Source organism: Carlito syrichta, unplaced genomic scaffold, assembly GCF_000164805.1.
Source record: "Carlito syrichta isolate Samal-C Ts95f unplaced genomic scaffold, Tarsius_syrichta-2.0.1 Scaffold84601, whole genome shotgun sequence".
NCBI classification, from domain to species: Eukaryota; Metazoa; Chordata; class Mammalia; order Primates; family Tarsiidae; genus Carlito; species Carlito syrichta.
In genome coordinates, this window is record NW_007028697.1 from 164,054 (window position 1) to 185,773 (window position 21,720).

Genomic DNA, 21,720 nt, shown 5'->3' on the forward strand with positions numbered 1-21,720 from the left:
GGGGGCAGGGGGCCTCGGCTGCCCGGGGCCCAGGTTGCGGAGCCTGCCGTGTCTATCTCAGATGAGGGACTGTCGTGTTTGGAAGCCCTTCCCCATGTCGACCTTAAATTAAAATAGATGTCATATGACTTTCTAGAACGTTCTGCAGCCAGGCCAGCAGCCACACGACACGGTGGCTGCAGGAAGACCAGACACTTCTGCGTCGCCAGGTTGGGAGGACGAGGCGGGTGACTCTCGCTGCTTCCTGGGGAGAAGTCTGGGGCGTTGGGGAAGCCTCTGCCCCTGCCCGGCCCACAGTGGGTTAAACGCCATGTTTCCTGCCTTCTCTGGAACTTAGGGACAGCGATTCATGGCTGTGTGACCTCAGGGTGGTTGCTCAATGTCTCTGGGCCTGTTTCCTTATGAGTGATGACTCACGATCCCCACCCAGGGTATTTGTGGAGACTGAGCCGTTCCAAGTGTGCTGGCCGTGTCGTGGCTGCGTGGACACACACTTGTTGGAGCGGAGGCTGTGACAGCATGGATCGGCCACATCCGTGGGCATGGCGGGTGTGCGTAGAGTCCACGCACCCATGTGTCGTCTCATGTTCCTGAGCCAGATAGAGGGCGGCTCCCACTGTCAGGCCAGAGGACGGGGGAGAGGCCCGCCGCCTGCCCACTGGAACTGCCAGAGACGTCCTCCACCCTGACCTGCCTCCTTGTCTTGTAGCCTGAGCTGCTGCCGGCGAACACACCTCTGTTCTCCCGTCTCTGCCTCCCCAGAGTCGATCGAAAGCAGGAGGGAATGTGCCGGTCGAATGTGCTGCATCCCACCAGCCTTGGCTCCCACTGCTTCTTGGGCGGAACGCTGGGGGCAGGGGGCGGGTGCGGAGGGGGGTGGAGGCCAGAAAGACTGAGCCACTCACGTCAGGGCTCGACCTCTGGCCTCTAGTCTTTTCTAAAAGTTACTGCGAGACAAGGTCTCACTCTGTCACCCCCGCTGGAGTGCAGTGGCACGGCCATGGCTTACCGTAGCCTGGAACGCCCGTGCTCAGGTGCTCCTCCCATCTCAGCCTCCCGAGTAGCAGGGACTGCAGGCACACAGCCCCACGCCTGGGTATTCTTTTTCATTTTTGTTGAGATGGGGTCTCGCTATGTTACCCAGGCTGGTCTCAAACTCCTGGCCTCAAGGGATCCTTCTGCCTTGTCTTCCCAAAGTGCTGGGACGACAGGCTCCAGTAGTGACATTCACAAACCATCTCTCTGCAACATTTCTGCTTCTCAGTTGAGGGAAGGGGATGGGTTCTTGCTGTTCCTGACGGGATTCTGGGACGATTTCATGCTCTGGGCCGTTACCCATGTCTGGCCACCAGATGGCGATGTCCCCAAGCCCCAAAGCAAGTCTCCACGCGGGAAAGCTAGGGTTTGCCTCCCTGAAGGTGCAAGATGGGGAGAGAAAGCGCTTCCTCCTGGATGTCTCAGGCCCTCTGTGCCCGAAACAGGTCCTTTCTGTGATCCGGGACCCCAGAGGGATGAGGTTTTCTGTGGCTGCACTGGGTGGTGGGGGGGATGCCGGGTCGGAGGGTCCTGGGGGCTCGGGGATGGTGGAGGCGCGGCCATGGACCCTGCGGAAGCCCTGCAGGATACCACCCAGGCAGGGGCACCAGGGCCAAGGTTTTGCAGACCGAGCAAGGACTAGGTGCTTGAATGTGCTCACGGGGCAGCAGGACGATCCCGGCAGGCAGGAACAGACCCCTCATGTGTGAGGTCAGAGGCGCCAGAGAGCAGCATGGAGTCGGCCCTTTTCTTGTGCAGACGAAACGGAGGCCCAGGGCAGGCCAGCTCTCCTGATGCTGCGTCCTTGCTGAATTGCTTTGCACATAAATATTTTGCGTAGGCTCTTGACCGTCCCATCTGGTTGTGCTCACACGCACCTTGCTGGGCCTCTGATCTGGGCCATGAGCCCCCGTCTTCCACGCGGGGACCCTGGCCACTGGTGATTGCAGAGTGTCAGACCGCAGTTGGACTCGGCAGGGAGGAGCGTCCCAGGGAGCGCTGGCTCGTGGTGGGGCAAAGTCGTCTTGGTGTGGGGAGTTCTGCATTTCACAATGCTCCCCGTGGCCGGCTCTGTGCCTCATCACGTCACGTGACCCCTCCCCCAGGGCTGCGAGAGCCACACTCCTGCCTCCACCCCACAGAACAGAAGCCCGAGGGGGAGGGCTTGCAGGTCACACAGCTGGAAGGACAGCGCCACACCTGCCTTGCCTGACGCCAGATCGGATCTGCCGGCCTCCGCGTGGGGCTGCCTCCACACGACACGTTGCCCCATTTACAGGATCTGATGGAGAAACTTGTCGGGGCCTCTTATCGGAGTGCCCGTCACTGGCTCGTCACTTTCCTGTTGTGACACGAAGATGCCTCTGGGAGAGTGAGCGGCTTGAGGTCTGGCCTGGCAGCATGGGTGCCACTCCAGAGCAGGTGTATGGGAGGGGCATCGGGTGCTCCAGGAGCCCGTCGGGAGCTGCATCTGCATGGTCAGGTCCCACCACCAGGGCTGTGGGCACAGGCAGCCTGGGACGGGGCACAGGGTCGTCGCGAACTCCTGCGTGTCCACAGTCCCCTCTGGGCCCTGCTCTGCACAAAGCGTCGCACACACGCTCACATAGACCCTGTGTGGTGGGGGGCAGTGAGGATCCTGGTTGCAGGGGACAGCATCTCAAATACAGGAAGTCATCCCAAAGAGATGGACACCAGATGCAGACATCTCCTGAGGGCAGAGTTCTTGTTTTACGTCAAAAGGGTGCAACACTGGGTGCAGTGACTCAGGCCTGTAATCCCAGCAATTTTGGAGGCCAAGGCAGAAGGACGCTTGAGGCCAGGAGTTTGAGACTAGCCTGAGCAATATAGTGAGACCTCGTACCTACAAAAAGTGCAAAAAATTAGTCGGGCGTGTTGGCATGCACCTGTAGTCCCAACTACTCAGGAGGCTGAGGTGGGAGAATCCCTTGAGGTCAGCCTGGGCAACAGCAAGACTCTGTCTCTACAAAAAATAAAAAATTAGCTGAGCATGGTGTCCCGCTCCCGTTGTCCCAGCAACTCAGGGAGCTGAGGCAGGAGGATTGATTGAGCCCAGGAAGAAGCTGGGTCTGCAGGTAGCCATGATCGAGTCACTGCACTGCAGCCTGGGCAACATAGCAAGACTCTGTCTCTAAAAAAAAAAAAAAGAAAGAAAGAAAAGAAAAGAACGGGTGTGACGTTGAAATGGAAATATCTTAGAAAGATGCAGATAAGCAGCAGTGGCCAGAGCAGCCATCACTGTCATGGGAGGAGAGACCAGGAGTCTCGGCCGATGGAGAGGATTCTGGCCCCGCCCCTGTCTAACCACGTGCTTCGGAGGGCTGACCTGAGCTCTTCTGACTCTTGATTCCGTCAGAAGGGGATGATGTCACACCCGTCCCAAGGCTGCTGAGTACAGAGCGTGGTGATGTACAGACGTGCTGGCGCTCCTGGCGCAGGGGGCGCGTGCGGGGAACACCAGGGGTGGCTGCTGTGGGTACCCGTCCCGCTCCTGGTGCCACTGTCTACCAGCCTGTTAAGACCCATCATGTCCAGGCCCGGCCACGGCTGTTATCGCCCGCTCCTGTGTCTTGTCCTCCACCCCATCTCTGCCTCCCAGACTCCAGACTCAGCTGTGAGTCCCAGGCTGCCAATCGCCCTGGCGAGGGTGGAACGCGACACGTATTCAAGAACCGGGAAAGCCCACCGGCCACAAACCCCAGAGCAATGCCAGGCTTCTGCGTGCGCTTCGGTCGAGAGGCCTTGGTCTTCAGGAGGCTGGCAGTCTCATGTGTGCCGGGAAAGATCGCACAGGGGGCGGGCGACCGGAGGAGGAAGGGCCCCCGGGACAGACACAGAAGCTGTGTGGACACCGCCTGAGGCCGGTGATGGGAGGAGAGAGGGCCCCAGTGTCCCAGAGGCTATGTGGACACTGCCTGGGGTGGGTGACAGGAGGAGAGCGGGCGGCCCCAGTATCCCAGTGGCCACGTGGACACCTCCTGGAGTGGGTGATGGAGGAGAGAGGGTCCCAGTTTTCCACAGGCCATGTGGATGCCACCTGGGGTAGGTGAGAGGAGGAGAGAGGGCCCCAGCGTCTGTTCTAGAGGCTGTGTGAACGCTGCCTGGGACAGGGCCATGGCCAGGCCTCTGGGTCTGTGCAGTCCACAAAAGGCACTGGAGTCAAATTCATTTCTGTTGGAGGAAGGAGACCAGGATTGAGGAGGGAGCTGGGGAGAGGTGTGGTGGGGGACCCCCTGGGCACTGCCCAGCAGCGGGCAGCACGGCCTCTAGGAAAGGCATGCCAGTGAGCTGCAGCTGCCTCCACGGAGAGCCGTCGGTTGGCCGTGGTGACCCGAGAGCCTGCTTCCGCCCTGCCACCGCAGGGCTGAGGTCCTGCCATCAGGACGTCTTTCTCGGGTTCACGGCCCAGAAGGATTGCAGTCTGGGAAGTCTCAGGCCGCATCTCCAACTCTGGGTTGCCTCTTCTTTTTCTTTTGATGACAGGGTGCACGTGCAGGTTTGTGACGTGGGCGCGCCGCATGATGGGAGGCTTGGGCTTCGGTGAGCCCATCCCTCAGATGGGGAGCTCATCCTCCAGGGGGTAGTCTCTCAGCCCTTGGCCCCCTCCCCTGGGGGTCTCCAGTGTCTGCTGTTCCATCCTAGATCCGCGTGTCCTTAGTGTTTAGCTCCCGCTTAGGGGTGAGATCACATGGTGTTTGGTTTTCCGCTTCTGTCTTTTTAATCCACTTCGATAACGGCCTCCAGCTGTATCCATGTTGCTGCAAAGGGCCCAATTTAGTTCTTTTCATGACTGCATAGGATTCCATGGTGTATAGGGACCGCACTTTCTGTATCCTGTCCACCGCTGACTGGTGCCTGGGTTGGTCCTGTGTTTGTGTGACTGTGAGGTGTGCTGTGATAAAGTCAAGAGTTGGATTGCGTCTTCTTGGTTATAAACACAAACAAAAACTAGCTACTTCTTTTCTTTCCTTTTTGTTACAAAAGAGAGTCATATTAATTGTAGGATATTTGGCAGAAAGAGAAGAACAAAATCAGGAAAACAAACTCCGCCTTCGACGACACCCAGAAATAACTATCGTTGCCCTTGGGCACCTCCTCAGTGATTTCCCTTTTAAACAAAACTCATTTTCCTGGTGAAATTCCATGGGACACAAGCTCCCTGCCTCCTCCTCTGTGACCAGTCAGGCTCCTTTCTTATTTGGGGAATCTTTTCCTGAACCGTGAAGAATTCTCACACATCTTGCTCCTTGTAGAGTTTGCCCATCAGTGAGGCTTATTGTCCATCTGGGATGACTTCTGTGCATGGCTTAGAGTGGGGACACGGTCCATTTCTCCCTCAGATGGACATCCGGGTGACCTGAGACCATCTGCCTCTCTCGCTCTGTGTTTTGTTTGCTGTAGGTGTGTCTGTAGCCTTCATGTGAGTGGTCCTCCTCTGGGCTTTTGTGGCCCAGTGTCTGTGTGGCAGACAGGACTGGACAGGCTGTGCCTTTTCTGGACAACAAGCAACTCTAACATCCCATGGGTGACACACTGATGCTGCTACCTTTTTGCAGGCAAGCCACTGGGATGCTGAGCGGCATCAAGGAGCTACCCCTTCATGAGGCGAGGAGGCTGCACCCTTGGGAGCACCTGCTGTCGGAGGAGAGACCGGAAGCACCTCAGAGGCCTTCATGGACACACGACACGCCGCCCGCCACGCCCTGCCCCTCTGCCCAGCCGGGCCAAGAACTGCACCTGTGGGGCTGTGAACCACCACCTGCCATGCCCCATGGGGAATACCCAGGTCCTGGACAACAGTTGGGGTGCCACCTCCCAAGGGAAAACGGCAGGGTGGCTGAGATGCCATGCCGGCAAGCACAAGGCTTCCCGCCCTGCTTTCTACTTCAGAAGGTCCTGGCTGATCTCGAGCCTCACCAGTTTGTTGGAACCTTAGAAACTGCTGGCTCAATATGAATACATACAACAATGGGTTAAAATCCACTTAAAACCACCTATTTCAAAGAAAAAAAGAGAAAGTGCTAGTGTGATCCTTGCAAAGTCCTGCCCAGATGTCCATTGACTCTGGAGCTGACGTTTAAGACAGTGAGTGCACCAGCCCGTCAGCAGAGATATCTTGCTCTTATTCCAGACCTCCTCAGGAATGCTATGCCATGTGTTGCACAGAGGTCTTGCACATTTTTTTTGCTAGACTTGCCCCCCCACCAACTCCCTTTCTCCCCCCCCATGTACCCCCCATGTTTGATATTTTTTAAGGCAACATTGCTCTCCTTATATATGTTTCAATGTATCCGTGTGTGTGGTTGGTATATAGAAATGCAATTCCATTTCCTATGTTGACTCTATCCAGCAACAAACAAAATGTTCTTAGATTTTAAAAACCATCTCAAACCAGGTGAAGCGGGGACCAAAAGGAGGCCCAAACTTTCCCTGTACAACGACCATCTGTAAACCTAACCCTGAACTGTACTCCATTTCTTTCACATAAAAATTTTAAAATAAGAATAAAAACCGTCTGCAGCCTCCCATCTGTTCCCTGTGCGGGCGCTGACAGCCCATGGGTGAGGGCGGGCCTGCTTCTTCCTTTCTGGTCCTCAAGCCTTCACCTGTTGCTCTTTCCTGAGGTACGTGGGGTCCCAGACACCGTGGACTGGTTGTGGCGGCAGTGCCACCCTGTCCATGAGCCAGAGGGCCGAGTTTACAGCGTCGCTTGAACACACGCTGGGCTTGTAGGCTTTATGATGGCTGTCTCTTCTTCACCATGTTGCTCACACGTCCCCTTTTCCCTAGTTTCTAAGATTTTGCATCGTGAATGCATGCTGATTCTAGCAATTTTTTTCTGCATATACGAGGGGGGACCTGAAAAATCCTGGAATTCTCTTTTGGAGGGCGGGCCCCTTGTGGTCCAGGCTTCCCCCGCCAGGTAAGTGCCCTAGGAAGCCATCGGCATCCCTGTGCCAGCCAGCATCGTGAGGGGTTGTGTTCAGCTTCAGTGAATTTTTTTGGAGACCCTTTCAACAGGTTTGTCCATTTTGCAATGAGTGATTGACAAGCATATCTGCCCACACCGCGCTGAGTGTTCAACGGTTTCTCACACAAAATGGTAAGACCCCTTTTCCCACCTTTCCCATTCACCTCATCTTCCTCCGTGCAACTTTTATTTTGCTTCCCCGGAGGAAGAAAGTCCTCCAAGGCAAACATTTTTGCTGATGTGGGAGAGGCGAAACAAAAAACAGCGGAAGCACTCAAAGGCATCCACAGGGAAGAGTTCAAAAATGGTTTTGGTCAGTGGAAAAAGTGTCTCGATGGGTGTATTGCCTCAAACAGAGAGGACTTCGGGGGTGATGGAAGTTTAAGCATGTAAGACTAGACACACACGTTTTTATAAATGAACTCTATATTTCAGGTCTCCACATTTCGATGTGCGATGTCCTACTGGCCTGGTGACTCCAAGACCGTCAGAGGTAAGCTCTCTTCCTGGCCCCTCTCTGTGTCGTCACGGCGCCAGCCGGCCTCAACCCAGGAAGCAAGAGACCCCACCTAGGCAGACACTGCTCGTCTCACCTGCCGCGGCTCACCTGTTCTCTGCCTCTGGGCCCCTCCCCGGACCTCAGCTGTTCCTCTCTCTCCACGGGGGCTTCAAGGCGCCCTTGTGAAGCCAAGGGTGCTGGCAACTCCTTTCTGTGAAGTTCGTGTTCTTCCTCAAGCCACACTGGCCTCTGCGTGGCTCCCTCACCGGGGCGTGGGCCCCGCCTCACCATCTCCTCACTGTGGGACTGCTTTTCCTTCTGGTGGCACTCACCCCCACTCCTGGCCAGGTTTTTGGGTTTGGTGGAGTCGAGGTTTCACTTTGTCACCCAAGCTGGCCTCGAGCTCCTGGGCTCCACTCCGTCTCATTGCCACCTCTTCTCAAATGCCACGTCTGCAGCGGCAACTTCTCTGACCGCTTTGTCAAGTGACGGCCTCCCCTCTCCCTCTGCCTGCCCTGTCGCCTCACTGGCGCCATTTGCTCCATAGACTTGTCACCAAGCGACAGCACAGAGCTCCTGAACCCAGTGCAGGCAGAGGAGCTTCTGGGAGCCCTGGGGAGGATCAGGAAGGACCATCAGGAGACCCCCGGAGCTCCCGGTCAGGCTCCACCCACCACGGGTAGCTTAGGGGACCGGAACGCCCGTCATCTGACCGTTGGCCACCACGCCTAGGTCTCACGCAGGGACAGACGGGCAGGAGATGGAGGCCCTTGGCAAGCAGGGTCGGGACCCCCCCCCCATGCAGGGCAGCTTGGCATGTAACTGCCCTGTGGCCGCTGGAGTCAGAGCGGGATCCATTCCAGAAGGGGCAGACGCCAGAGCTTGGCTGGGATACGGCTCACAGCAGGCAACAGGGGACAGTTATTGACTCTGAGTCCCAGAGTCCTCACCTGTGAAATGGGCTCATCACGGCCCCTCCCAGGAGGAGAGCAGAAACCACACTAGTGCAGGGCCAGAGCTGGGCTGGATGCAGCTGGGTGGGAGCTTCTTGCCAGGAGATGGCCAGAGGGATTGGGCCCTCCTCCGGGGAGTCAGAGGCTGGCCTTTGGCTCACATGCCAAGTCTGCCTCCTCTCCTGAGATGCCAACTGTTTATTTCTGCCACTTGGTATGGCGGCCTTAGCACGAGTTTCCGTAGCACTCACCCGGGTTGCTTGGAACACACACACGGCCCTGGCGCCGGTCCGATTCTCCACCTTGGCAGGTGGCCGTGGGCCCAGAAGCCTGTGGTTACCAGAATGCCCCACCACAAACTGTTTGTGTCCCCCAAAGTTAGTGTTGACCTCCTGATCCCCCATGTGAAGGTTTTAGGAGCCTTTGGGAGGTGACGAGGTCGTGAGGGCAGGGAACTCATGAACGGGATTACGGGCTTGTAAAAGAGACCTCAGAGAGCTCTTGCCCTGTTTTCCCAGGTGGGTGGTGCCATCCAGGAACCAGGAGGTGGCCCCCAGACACAGTGTCTGCAGTGCCTCCCAGCCTCTGGAGCCGTGAGACGTGCCCTTCTGTCCTCTCTAAGCCTGGTCGGTGGGCTCTTGTCATCACGGCCAGAGGATTAGGGTTGCCGCCCGGCCCCTTAAGTAAGTCTGCCGTTGGGAAGAGCCTCCCTGGAAGGCTGACTGGCCTGGCTGAGTCAGATGCAAAATACTCTCTTAAAGACCGAAATAGAAACCGAGGGGAGGGGCCCCTTGACCTCCCTTGGGTGTGCAATTTGCATGGCCATAGCCCCCTTCCCCACATGCAAATGAGGCCCAAATGAATCCTCGCCTTGGCCTGGAGGGAGCATCTTTGCACGAGGCATGGGGGCACCGAGGGCCAGACGCCGCAGGGGAGTCGCAGCGGGCACCGGCTGATGGCTGTGTGGGGCTGTGCAGGGCTGGATGGGACCCTCCCCTGGGAGCTTCTCTCTCTCCCGAGAGATGAGATGCCATCGCACTTGAGTCCGGCTGGGAAGGGTTCGATGGCCTTCAACAGAGGGGACTGAAGGCAGGGGATGGTCTTGCCCACGTGGGAGGAGTCACTGAGCCCATGGGGTGATGCGAGCTGACAGGCACCGGCATTACCGCTGAAAGGAGAGAGGGAGGCCAGTGCCACCTGAGTCAGAGAAGAGTGGCTGTTGGTGCAGCTATGGAGAAAAGAGAACACTCGTACTCTGTGAGAGAGAATGCCAGCTGTCTTCAGCCCTAAGGGAAACAGCAGGGAGGCTCCTCCAAGAGCTACAGAGAGAACTCCCATGCAGCCCAGCGATCTCACGACGAGGTGTCCGCCCGAGGGGAAGGACTCATTCTGTGGAAAAGATGCCCAAATGCGTGTGTTCACGGCAGCCCTGCTCACAGTCCCAGAATCACGGGGCCACCTAAGTGGCCACCGATGGCTGACCAGATCATGGAAATGTGGTATATGCATGCCGTGGAACACTACACAGACGTAAAGAAGAATGAAATCACGATCCTGCCTTTTGCACAGCCTTCTGGGTGATTCTTGTACATATTGATACAAACCTGGACGGCACTGGAGCCCATCGTCCTAAGCCAGCTGACTCCGAAGCAGAAAACCAAACACCGCCTGTTCTTACTCCTGTGTGGGAGCTCAATGGTCACCAAGGTAGAAATGATAGATACCGAGAAGGGGAGGGGCGTTAGGGTGCAGAAACGACCTACGGGGCACGATGCTCTCCCTCCGGGGAACGGGCCACCGGATACCCAGTCCCTCCATGATCCAAAGTGTCCACGTAACAAACATGCACAGGTGCCCCCAAATCTAAAATTTTTTTTAAAAAGGTTTAAGTGCTGAAGGGAGGAGCAAGTGATACCTATCCCTGCCGGGCTTGTGTGGTGGGGGCCGGGGCCGTGGAGGATAGGCGGGGCTGTGGGGCCACACCCAGGGCAAGGGGGAGCAGAAAAATGCCCTGGCTTCTCACTGCCCCTCCAATCCCTGCTGACGCCCCAGGCTGAGCCTTTCTGTGTCTCCTCCACAGAAAGCCTCCTGGGTCCAGTGAGAGGCTGGGCCAGATGGCAAATGACTCTTTCCATGCTTTGCTCCAGCAGGTGTGCCCCCAGCACGTGGGCTTGGCTTTGCCCATAGCCCACCTCCACGCACAGTGGCCTGTATTCCCCTGCCCTAATGATCCATGTACACTGTGACCCTGGGTCTTCTGGCACCCGAGCCCCTGTGGCCCCTGGGCACTCTCAAGGCTCTTCGTCTGAGGCCCTGAGTTACTCTCAGAGCCCGTTTCCACATGAGCATCAGTGATGGGATCCGGTGCCTTCAAACGTCAGCACATGCACGTTAGCTACCTTACCTGGGAAACCCAGACTCTGATGGCTTACTGGATCGGCGTTGAACTGGGGAGGGTTTGGGCCAAGCTTGGCTAAGCTCCCGGCAGATACCTGCCTCCCTGCATCTGTGGACAAATAACAACGCGGACGAAGGCTCAGATGAAAACTTGACCCGGCGCCTTCTCTTCTCAAGTCTTGGCCAGCTGGAGGCAGTGATCCAGGCCTGGGACCTTAGCCCTTGGGACTTTGCAAATACTCTCAGCCGGGCTCGGTGGCTCAGCCTGTAATCCCGCACCTTTGAGAGGCTGAGGTGAGTGGATTGCCTGAGCCCGCAGGTTCAAGACCCGCCTGGGCAGGCGAAACCTCATCTCTACAATAAAATAAAAAACTTAGCCAGGCGTGGCAGTGTGCATCTGTAATTCCGGCTACTCGGAAGGCTGAGGTGGAAGGATTGCCGGAGCCCAGCAGGTCGAGGCTGCGGTGGTCGGGAGCGGCCACTGCACTCCAGTCTGGGCAACAGAGTGAGACTTCAACTCAAAAAAAAAAAAAAATACTTTCGAGTTGGATCATTAAGTCCTGCTGAGTGACGAGGTGGAGGATGGTGGCTTTCTGAGTTCCAAGGCAAACTCCAGTAGCAGAGGGGTGGCCCTGTGACCAGGTAGAGACCGGGAGGCACGCTCGTCCTGGGCCTCTGCCCAAAGACCAGCTCCCCACCCAGCTCCCGGCTCCACACCGGCATCCCCCTCCTGCTCTCTCCCTGGGCCTGATGCCTGTGGCTGCCGGAGTCTCTTAGGGTCCCATGCCCCCAGTTTGGGCGACTTGGGAACCCTTGGAGCTGCTTGTATCTTGTAATCCAGTTGAACTTGAGCGTCAGGGTGAGGGGTTAGAGACCACGTGACTCAGAGACCATGTGCAGCTGGGCCACGCGGGCTTGCAAAAGGGCCCATATCTTGCGTCCCACCCCAGATGGCAGACTCAGACTCCATGAGGGTGGACCGGGGATCCTGCCTTTTGCATAGCCTTCTGGGTGATTCTTGTACATACTGATATAAACACACGGACATCTATGAAATGCAGCGTGGATAATGCAAACGTGAATGAGCCACGGAGGACAGTCCTGCACTGTTGTCTCTCTCCTGCTGGGCACATTCAGATTGCCCCCAGTGGTTCCTCTATGGCCAGTGCTGCCGTGAGCACGCTTGTGCTGACACCCATCTCCCGTCAGGAACCACGGCAGACCCATGTCGGACATCTGTGGACACGAGTGTCTTCCTCTTCCCCAGACACTAACAAATGGCCCAAGTGCTCATGCCAATGCCCCTCCCAGACCAGCCAGGGCTGGCACACCCTCCTCATCCCCACCTGGCCAGCAGCTGTCACCGCGGACTTTCCAATGCTGCCGATTTGGCATCTGGCAGTGGCCTCACGCATGTCTGTGTGTCTCTTGGTGGCACTGAACGTCTCTCCACATGTTTCCTGACGCTGACTTTTTATGGACTTTCTCCTGTGTGTCTTTTTTAGTCATGGATTTGAGTAGCAAGGACACACATTTCTTTCCATTTGGGACTCACCTCATTAAAGTAAGTTTCCCTTGAATGGTACCACTTTGCACAAGCACCTGTGCTTTCTGAATTTAGCTGGTGTAAGAGGGCTGTCTGCAAACACAGCACTTCTTTGCCGGAAACCACAGGTCGGGTCACAGTCTCTCAGCCCTGGAAGACATGGGCGCTTTGCGACGGAAGGTGCAGACGGGAAATCAGTCCTCGGGACGGCCTGCCCAGCCCCTGAAGGGGGCACCGTGGGAGGTTGGGGCCACCCACCGCCTGGCTGTCTCCCTGCTGTGGCTCCGAGGAGTGAGACTCCGTGTCTTCCACATTGCCACCACCTAATGTTCATCTCTCGTCACCCGTGGCCCAGTCTGGGCCTTGCCCTCCTTCCCTGAGAGCTGTTTGTGGTCACCCCTGGAAGCCACGCCAACAAGCACAAGGAAGGCAGGGGGCGTCTGGGAGGGCAGCTGGGCAGGTAGGGCCGTGGGCCCTGGGTCTTGGGGTCAGTCTCCGGGGGGGCGGGGGCGAGGCTGGGAGGGCCATCTGCCATCATTACTCCCCACACAACCCGGTCCTCCTCCCGGAGATGCGCAGCTGCCTGACGGAGGCTTTGGCTGACTTCGGTAAAGGCACCCGACAAATCTTCGTGGATGCCCTGGTGTCCCAGACGTGAACTGGGTGGCCGGGTGGGCATACGGAGCAGGGAGACCGTCCCAGCCCCCTATCCCTCCACAGAGAGCAGAAAGTTTGTGCCAACTCTGACCCTCAGAGAGAAAGGAGCTGGAGTTGGAAGGGCTGGGGGGTGGCAAGAGGAGAGGGGCGGGTCTGGATGCCTGGGGGGGCGGCCAGGGTGGCCCAGGGTGTGGGGAGGGCTGTCCAGAGACCATGCTTCTGCCTGGAGCTTCCTCTAGAGCTGAGAATGGGGCAGGGAAACACTAAACGCCATGCCTGATATGCAGCAGGAGCTCCATAAATGCTCTTCTTCCCTATGGTTGTTTCTCTCCCTCTTCTCTCTGAGTGTGCCTTCCCTTCCTGCCCTCCACCCTCTTGGGTGTGGAGGATACTTGTCAGCGCTGGTCAGCACGAGCGGCAGACCTTTCCCCCAGGGCCACCACGACTCCTCTGAGCCCACCCCTGTGTGGCGTAGACATAACCATGGGAAGCCACGCGCCCACAGGGCTTTGTGCTGACACACCTCCAGTCACAGCATGGAAATGTGGGTTTGGTGTGATTCCATGGGTGCCTAACAGTCCTCTTGGCTTCGTGAAGACATCCTCAGCTCACAGGCTGTAGGAAGGCAGACCATGGGTGGGACTTGGCCCCGGGCCGTGGCTGGCCGGCCAGACTAAGTTGCCTGCAGTCGTTTTCAAATGAGGGTTCACACGCAGACCCCCAAAGGCGGGAGGCCTTCCCCCCATGCACTTGTCCTGTGTTTGTTTGAAGGCTCGAGCGAGCGCCAGGTGCCCTGCGCTCAAGGCCTGCCCTTGGGGAGCGGGTTCGGGGCTAACAGGGCTGCGAAGGCATGCCTGTGTGTGGGGGGAAGACCTGAGATCTGAACCCCAGGCTAGGGGAAGACCGGGCAGACAGGGAAGAGCAGGGGCCCCGGAGGTCCCTCTGTGAAGTCCAATCCCCCATCAGCTCTCCCCGGGTTGGAGAGGGACGAGGAGGGGAGGCCCCGCGAGGAAGTGGCTGGCGTCCCCTGGAAAGTTCTGGATGTGCCTGCCAGACCGCATCAGTTGCCTCTTCTCCTGGCCTCCTGGGAGGCCTTGCGGGTGTGGCATGGGGGAGGGCCCGCCCTGATCTGTGAGGCTGTCTGCAGACGCAGCCCTGCCCTGATGGAAGCCACAGGATCAGGGCTGCACAGAGCTCCTGGGGGGCGGGAGTCCTGTCGGGACTGTCTCCCGGACCTATCATCCCCACCCCAACACACACAGGCACCCACACGCACACAGTTCCAAGGAACCGGCGCCCGCAGACAAGCCCTGCGCCCCCCACACCCCCACCCAGCTGCACCACACCAGCCTGACGGTGACCCGGGCTGTGTCAGTCCAGCAGAGAGAGCTGGGGCTGAGTCAGGCTCTCCTCCCCCACCCAGGGGCTGCCTGTGCTTCCAGGATGGAGGGAGGCTGGGAACCTCTCAGAGAGTAGTTAATCACTAACCACTGGAGATAAGAGGCAGAGGGCGAAACAATTGCAGAAGCCCTGCCTGGAGGGCCCCGGCTCCCCGCCTGCACACGCCAGCCTAGCCCACCTGGAAGCCGGGCCAGACCTGAGTAGCTCATGGTGGGAGTGCAGGCCAGGCTTGGGCCTTCCCTCTGGGACCCTGTCCTCTGCCGTCTCCGCCCTGGACCTCTCCGCCATGGACCGCAGGGTAGTCTCTCCAGGAGGCCTCCCCATCTCCGAAGTCAGGCCTGGAATTCAGCCCAGCCGCTGATCATGCCAGCTCCGATGGGCGCTGAGATCCCAGATAGATCGCACAGGGCCCCTCTCTCAGGAGCTCATGGTGGGAGACCCAGGGACTGATGGGTGCCTTGGCCGGCTCGGGCTCCGGGTGGAGTGGATAGGCAGGCTGGGATCGGACGAAGATGGCCGCTCTGCGTGGGGTCGACCCAGGGGTCATCTGCACACCATTAGTGCTGGGGAACCCCCAGGCTGAGACTTCCTGGATCCAACACCACATGTTCTCCTTCCAGCAGCCTTTCCCGTGGCTGGTGCCCGAGACCCTCTGCCAGTGCCTCCCTCCAGCCAGGTGTGGGTTCTGGAGCGAGGGGCACGCTTTTTACCCAGCCAGGGTGGTGGGTGTTGATGGGTAGGAGGGGGGAAGGGACCCCTCCACCGGGAAGGGAGTGGTGCCAGGCACGGAGTTAGCCCACTTTTCTTGGGTCCCCCACCGCCCAATCACCCCATAGCTCTGGTTTCTGTTTTCCAAGGACTCGGGGCACAGTCACTCCCCTCTGATGCCATCACAGTCGCCCTACCCACCTCAGTATCTGGGAGACAAGAGCGGCCTCCCGTGGCTCCAGAGCTTTTAGGGGAACAGGCCCAAAGAGCCATGAGTGAGGCTCCGCTCCCCAGGCTCACTGCCCGTCACCGCCGGCATGTTCCCTCTGCTGGGCAGCGGCCTGGGTGCCCTGGGCTGCTCCGGCCACTATCTCAGACTGGGTGGGCCATCCTTTCTGGTCTCAGGGCCTATTCAAGCGTGGTTTGAACCAAGACAAGCCATGTGCTGTGCAGAAGAGGTTGGCATTTCTGGGTGGGGTCAGGGTGGGCCCTCTGCCCTTGGTCACCAGTGTGTGAGCGTGTGTCTCGTTCCGCCTTCTTGAAGCCCCCCACAGCCCGCAAAGTGGGTACCCATCCTCACTGCCCTCCCTCTCCAGGCCAGGACACTGATACGCAGCACACCAAGGAAACTGGTCGAGGCCATGCTGATGAGCAGCAGAGGCGACTTGGCAGCCAGCGTCTGGCAGCTCAGGTCACAGCCTGTTCCTGGCAGCGCTGACATCACCCAGAGCTTGCTAGGACAGCCCCGTACCAGCCACCCAGACCCCTGAGTCAGGTCATGATGAGGATGGGCCCTGCAGACTCCTGTGCACAGGGGGTGGAAGACGCCCTCCTTCTGTTCGGCCGTGCTGCACCTGTGGCGGACTTGGATTCTACCGGCCAACAGTGCCCGCACTCGGACATGGTGCCAGGAGGCTGGTTGAGACCGGGAGACCAAGGTCCTCCTGAAACTTGGCCATGCCCTTCCTGTGGGCAGCGCAGAGTGGGCAAGATGGCGTGAATCACGACGCTCCAAATCCTGGCACCAACACGTGCTGGCTGCGAGACCATGGGGGAGTCACTTCACCTTCCTGGTCCTGGTGGTCATCTCTGCACATTACAGGGAGCCAGAGATACTGCCCAGCGCAAGTTTTGTGCACACTGGTGGCCACTCAGCTGGTGCCTGGTGGAAGCCCCTGCACCGGGAGCTCACAAGTGAGTGAGTGGGTCACTCTCCCTGCTCCCTGGGAATAGTCCCCTTCCAAGGAGGACAGAAGCCCACTGGTGCAGGGTGGGAACACCTGCCGTGTCCCTGGAGAGGCGGGGTCTTCCAAGCCCCTGACCACAACTTGGCCCTGGCTCCCCCGGCGGCCTGTGTGGGTCACTTCTCTCCAGGAAGGCCTTACCACGTGTCCAGTGTGGGAGAGGTCAGGAGGTAGGCAGGGAGGACCTGGCGTCTGGCCCTGGCCTCAGGGTCTCACGTGTTGGAGGGAGGGGACTTGAGATCTGGGCTTGCATGGACGGGGCCTGCGGCCGCCTCCTGCTACCACCCTCCATCCTCTCCCTGTCTTCCCGACAAGCCACATTGAGTCCCCTTTGGTCGCCAAGATAAAACCAGTCCCACATAAGCTACAGCCAGTATCCCTTCAGCTCCTGTTCTAAGCCAGTGAACGCATTGTCTCTCTGAATCCTCAGTGGTGAAAGCCATCGTGACCCATTTTCCAGCCAAGACAGGTGATGCTCAGAGGGGCCACGCAGCTTCCCTGAGGCCACTTGGCCACTTCCTCATAGCGGGCCCAGGATCTGAAGGCAGGTGTGCTCACTCCAGAGCCCACGTGCTGACCACGCGCGAACCCGGTGGCCGGGACTCGACAGCCATGGGCAGGAGGTGCATGAAGCAGACACTTCGGCCAAGCACCTCTGCTTCAGACCCCGCGGGCATCAGGTTCTCTAGAGGTGTGCGTGCAGCCTCCGGCTTGAAGCCGCCAAGCCTGCTGGGGCCGGCGGGGCTATGGTTGGCCATGCGCCTGGAGGTCCTGACCCGGAGCTCTGCAGAACCATTGATCCAGCGAGAAACCAGTTCCCTGGATTGCAGGCACTTCCTTGTTCAGAGCCGGGGCGGCTGGCTTCTGAGAAGGGTGGGTCGCCTGGAAGAGCCTCCTGGGGTGACCTTTGCCCCCAGTGAAAGTGTGGAGACTGAGATAAGGGCGAGGATCCGTGGGGCCAGGACGGTGGGGCTTGCTCTGGAGTTGCAGGCCCAGCTCCTTCCGGAGACCTGGGGGTTGGGCCAGGGACGCAGGAGGCGGGAGGAGGGTGACAGGTGTGGTGCATGGACATGCCTGGCGGTGAGCCTAGGGCTCTCTTGACTCCAGGAATAGATGACTTTGGCAGGTCTGGGTCTGTAGCTGTGCCTGGGTCAGTGGCCCATCTTGTTCACGCCTCCCGACACCCGTGTTTTCTCTATCATCCTGTGGGCCCCTCAGGTCTTTCTTTAAAACGACTTGCAAATTAACAAAATTATGGACTTTGTAGCAACTCGGATGGACTTAGAGTTAACAATCCTCAGTGATCGATCACAGAAACAAAGACTTGAGAACCACATGTTCTCACTCGTAAGCAGACCCTGAGCATTTCCCAGAATACTCTAAGAAAGGGACTGGCAGCAGCAGGACACCCACGGGGTGGGGGTGGGGGGACGCAACATCCATAAGGGGACCTGATCTCAAACCAGGCGAACTGAGGACCAAACGGAAGCCCAGACTTTACCTGTATGATGCCACTTGCAGACCTAATCCTGAATTGCACCCCACATCTTGTAACATAAAATAAATTTAAAAATAAATAAATACATAAATAAACCAATAAAAATGAAGAATTTACATTTACGTACAAGCGACTGTCTCCCCGTCTTTAATAGAAGATTGGTGCCTGCCACACCTGGAAGGTCACTGTCACACGGGATTGGACCCAAGGCCTTCCTGCTGCCGGGTGCTGGCCAAGCCCCTGAAGTCTTGGAGGACCGAGAGCACGTGTGAGGGCAGCAGTTCTCATGACGGGACTCTATGTTGGCTCGTTCCACCCAAGCGCCACCTAGACGGGTCGACTTTAGAAAGAAAGCTTCACTGGGCAGGACTTTCGGATGGCACCTTAAGATTGGCCGGTCACCGCTGTGTTCCTGGACCCTGGAATGTCAAAGGCGCACGTGGGCCTATGGACCCCGGATCTATGGGCCACATGGGCCATGGCGCTCTGGACTGGGGGGCTTGTGGGCTGTAGCACTTGTGGGCATGTCGCTCGTGGGCTGGGTGGCATCTCCTGAGCCCTGGGGAGGGTGAGCAGGGAGGCCACGCCTTCCCCGGGAGTGCCTCTCTTCAGCCTTTGCTGCAGTGCTGCTGTTAGTGATACCATGCCTCCTGGGGATGATGTGAGGAAGGGCCCACGGGCCTGGGGCGGGGCTGGTCTTGCCTGCAGTCGGTGACCGCTCGTCCTGGTCTAGACTTTGGGTTCTGTGAGCACCTCACAGACCTCAGGGTATTCCGCCTTACCCCTGGGGATCGGTGGCTAGAACCTGCCAGAAACGCCTCACCACCCGTTCAAGGCTGCAGGTTTCCCGGTGACGGCAGAGAGGGGCTGGCCATGTGGACAAAGGCAGCAGGGCTGGCTTGAGGCCTGCCAGGCCGCTGAGGCTCAGTCCCGTTGATGCCTGCCAGGCCGCTGAGGCTCAGTCCCGTTGCCGGAGCCTGGCACTGTCATCTTCACGGCATGACAGCTGTGCCCTGCCATTACCCATTCACTGTGTTCACATATACGGATTCCTAGGACGCCCCGCCCCCGTGCTAGCCCCTGGGAGACAGGCCGCGGTCAATGTGGCAGTGCAGCATGATCGTGCTGGAGGGGAGACTCAGGCAGGGGGCAGCAGTTTGGCGGGCAGGGCGACAGGGTGGGCCATTGGAAAGTGCCCCACCCAGGGAACAGGTAGGGTAACAGGCAGCCAGAGCAGGGAGGAAGGGGAGGGCGGTAGGCTGGCCCTGCCACGGGGTGCTGAGGGGCGTCGGGTCGCAGGGGGTGAGAAGCAGCTGGGCTCGTTGTGCCTTGAGACCCCACGACGGTGCCTGGAGACCGGGCTCCACTCCAGAGAGCCTGGGCACCCCGCAGGCCATGATGAGGGGCGATGCACAGGACAGGGAAGCCAGGGGGCTTGGGGTCCCCTCCACCTGCAGCTCTGGGACTCAGGGCTCATGTGACAGGCCCAGGATGGGAATGGTCCCAGCTTGCACGGGGCTCAGGGCGAGGAGACACCTGACTCCTCCCAAGGCAGCAGGCAGGCAGGGCCGAGGCCAGCAGGGTTTTGCTCGCTGGCATGCTGGGGGCCCACATGTTCATGATAGAGCAGCGTGTGGCCTCCATGCCTCCTGGAATGCCTCTGGCCTCCCTTCTCCCCACACCTCAGCCTCCCCATCACCGGCTCTCAGCCAGGCTGGGGTCTTCCGGTTCCCACCTGTGTCAGAGAAGTTCTGATGTGGACGGAAGGGATGCTGCTGGTGTCAGTTGGGGACAGGAAGGTACCCAGGACAGGGTGTGGGGTCTGGCCGCCCGCCTGGGCTCTCCTGGCCACCAGGTGTTTCCACCAGGTGGTTCCTCTCCGAGCCTCTGTCTCCACATCTGTGAAATGGGAGGCATCTCCCAGGAATGGGGCGAGACGGAAACGAGGCTTTGCTTGTGAAGTTGCTCTGTGAACTGCAGAGCTCTGGGATGGTGTCTTCTTGGGTGATCCACATTGCTTTTCTGAGGGATTCTGCCCAAAGAAATGCGGGAGCGAGACAAGAGGGCTGTTGTGTTGGGATACCGCTGTCATATGAAGTATAAATATGCCACACACCCACAAACATAAATGGACACATCTGTCACAGATTGCAACAAGGAGCACGACTTCCTCCCCGCCCCCACCCCAGCAACCACTGTTTGTGAAGACCATCCCCAGAACTGCACAAAATATACACATTCACCAAAATATAGTCATGTCATAAGCCTTGTTTTTTTACTTTTGTGTGCCTGTCCTTCAGCACTGTGGCTTATAGGCCTGTATTTTTTTGTTTGTTTTTTAAGAGACAGGATCTCACTCTGTAACCCAGGTTGGAGTGTAGTGGCTTGATCACAGCTCACTGCAGCCTCGAACTCCTGGGCTCACGTGATTCTCCCACTGCGGCCTCAGCCTATTTTGTATTTTAGCAGAGACAGAATCTCACTGTACTGTCCAGACTGGTCTTGAACTCCTGACCTCAAGGGGTCCTCCAGAATGGCCTCCCACGGCGCTGGGGTTTTAGACGTGGACCACTGCACCCAGCCTACCTCTATCTTGATATTCCTTTATGACATAGACAGGCCATAGTTCCCCTAAACATTCTCCTGTTAGTGGACATGGCAGTTATTTTTGATTTTTTCTTCATGTACTTTGTGGTCCTTCATACATGCATCCATGGGGAAAAGTTCTAGCAACAGAATTCTGCATCAACGGACACAATATTCCACATGTGGACAGACACAACCAGAGTGCTCTCTGCAAAGACCACCCGAATGCACCCCCACAGACAGCACTTCTTCCAAGCCTGTCCTGCGTGCCACCTCTTCTGTCGAGTCCTCGAAAACCACAAAACCCCCCTCCTGCCTCGACTAACCACAGGCCCGCCTCACCCCACCTCTCCTTGCCCACCCAGCCGGGTCCCACGGAAGGGAGGTGGGCCCTCAGATGGGAGGTGGGGCCGTCGGAGACAAGGGGTCCCGACCAGATGGTGGAGCTGGCCCTGGGGTTTGGGGGAAGCTTTGAGGGCCAGACAGAGTGTCCGCATTTCCAAACATAAAACGCAGCAGCCGCGGAGTAATGTGCGTTCAGCACAAGGTATTGTGCCTGACACAGAGGTGATCATTGTTTTGCTGTTCTAGAAAGTTCTGACACATTTTGGTTGTTTGGATGAGAGAGAGGATGGTGTGTGGAGCTCGACGTGTGCATTGACAGAATGTGTCCTTGTCACTGCCGAGTTGCGGCTGGCCCTGTGTCCTGTCCCACCCAGGCCGTTGGTGTTACAAAATGCAAAACATCGGCTAACCAAATAGCACTTCCATGGAAGAACCCGTGATCCTGGGCTGTGTGCAGGAGAGAGAGGGATCTCGGAGAAGGGGGGGCAGGGGCGGGGGACAGAAGGGGCGTCTCCAGCCCTGAACTCTGAAGCATGGGCCGTTGGGAAGCCCTGGGATCGAGTCACTGACAACACCGGCCCCCTGCCAGCCTGCCTGAACAACCAGCATTGGGAATCTGGGGTCGGGGTTGGTCCCCAGTGTCTGGTCCCATTTCATAACAGGGTCAGGGGACCACACCAGGAGGACTCTGGGGAGATGGTGGCCAGTGGAAACTCTAGACAGACGGTCACGTTCTGGGGAAAGAGGAGTCAGGGTTGAGAATCATGGGAATGACAAAATAGTCGACAAAGGTGGACTGGTACATGGAAGGTTGAATTTAGTCCCCCAATGTTATGCTGCTGGGTGCATGTTCCAGGAA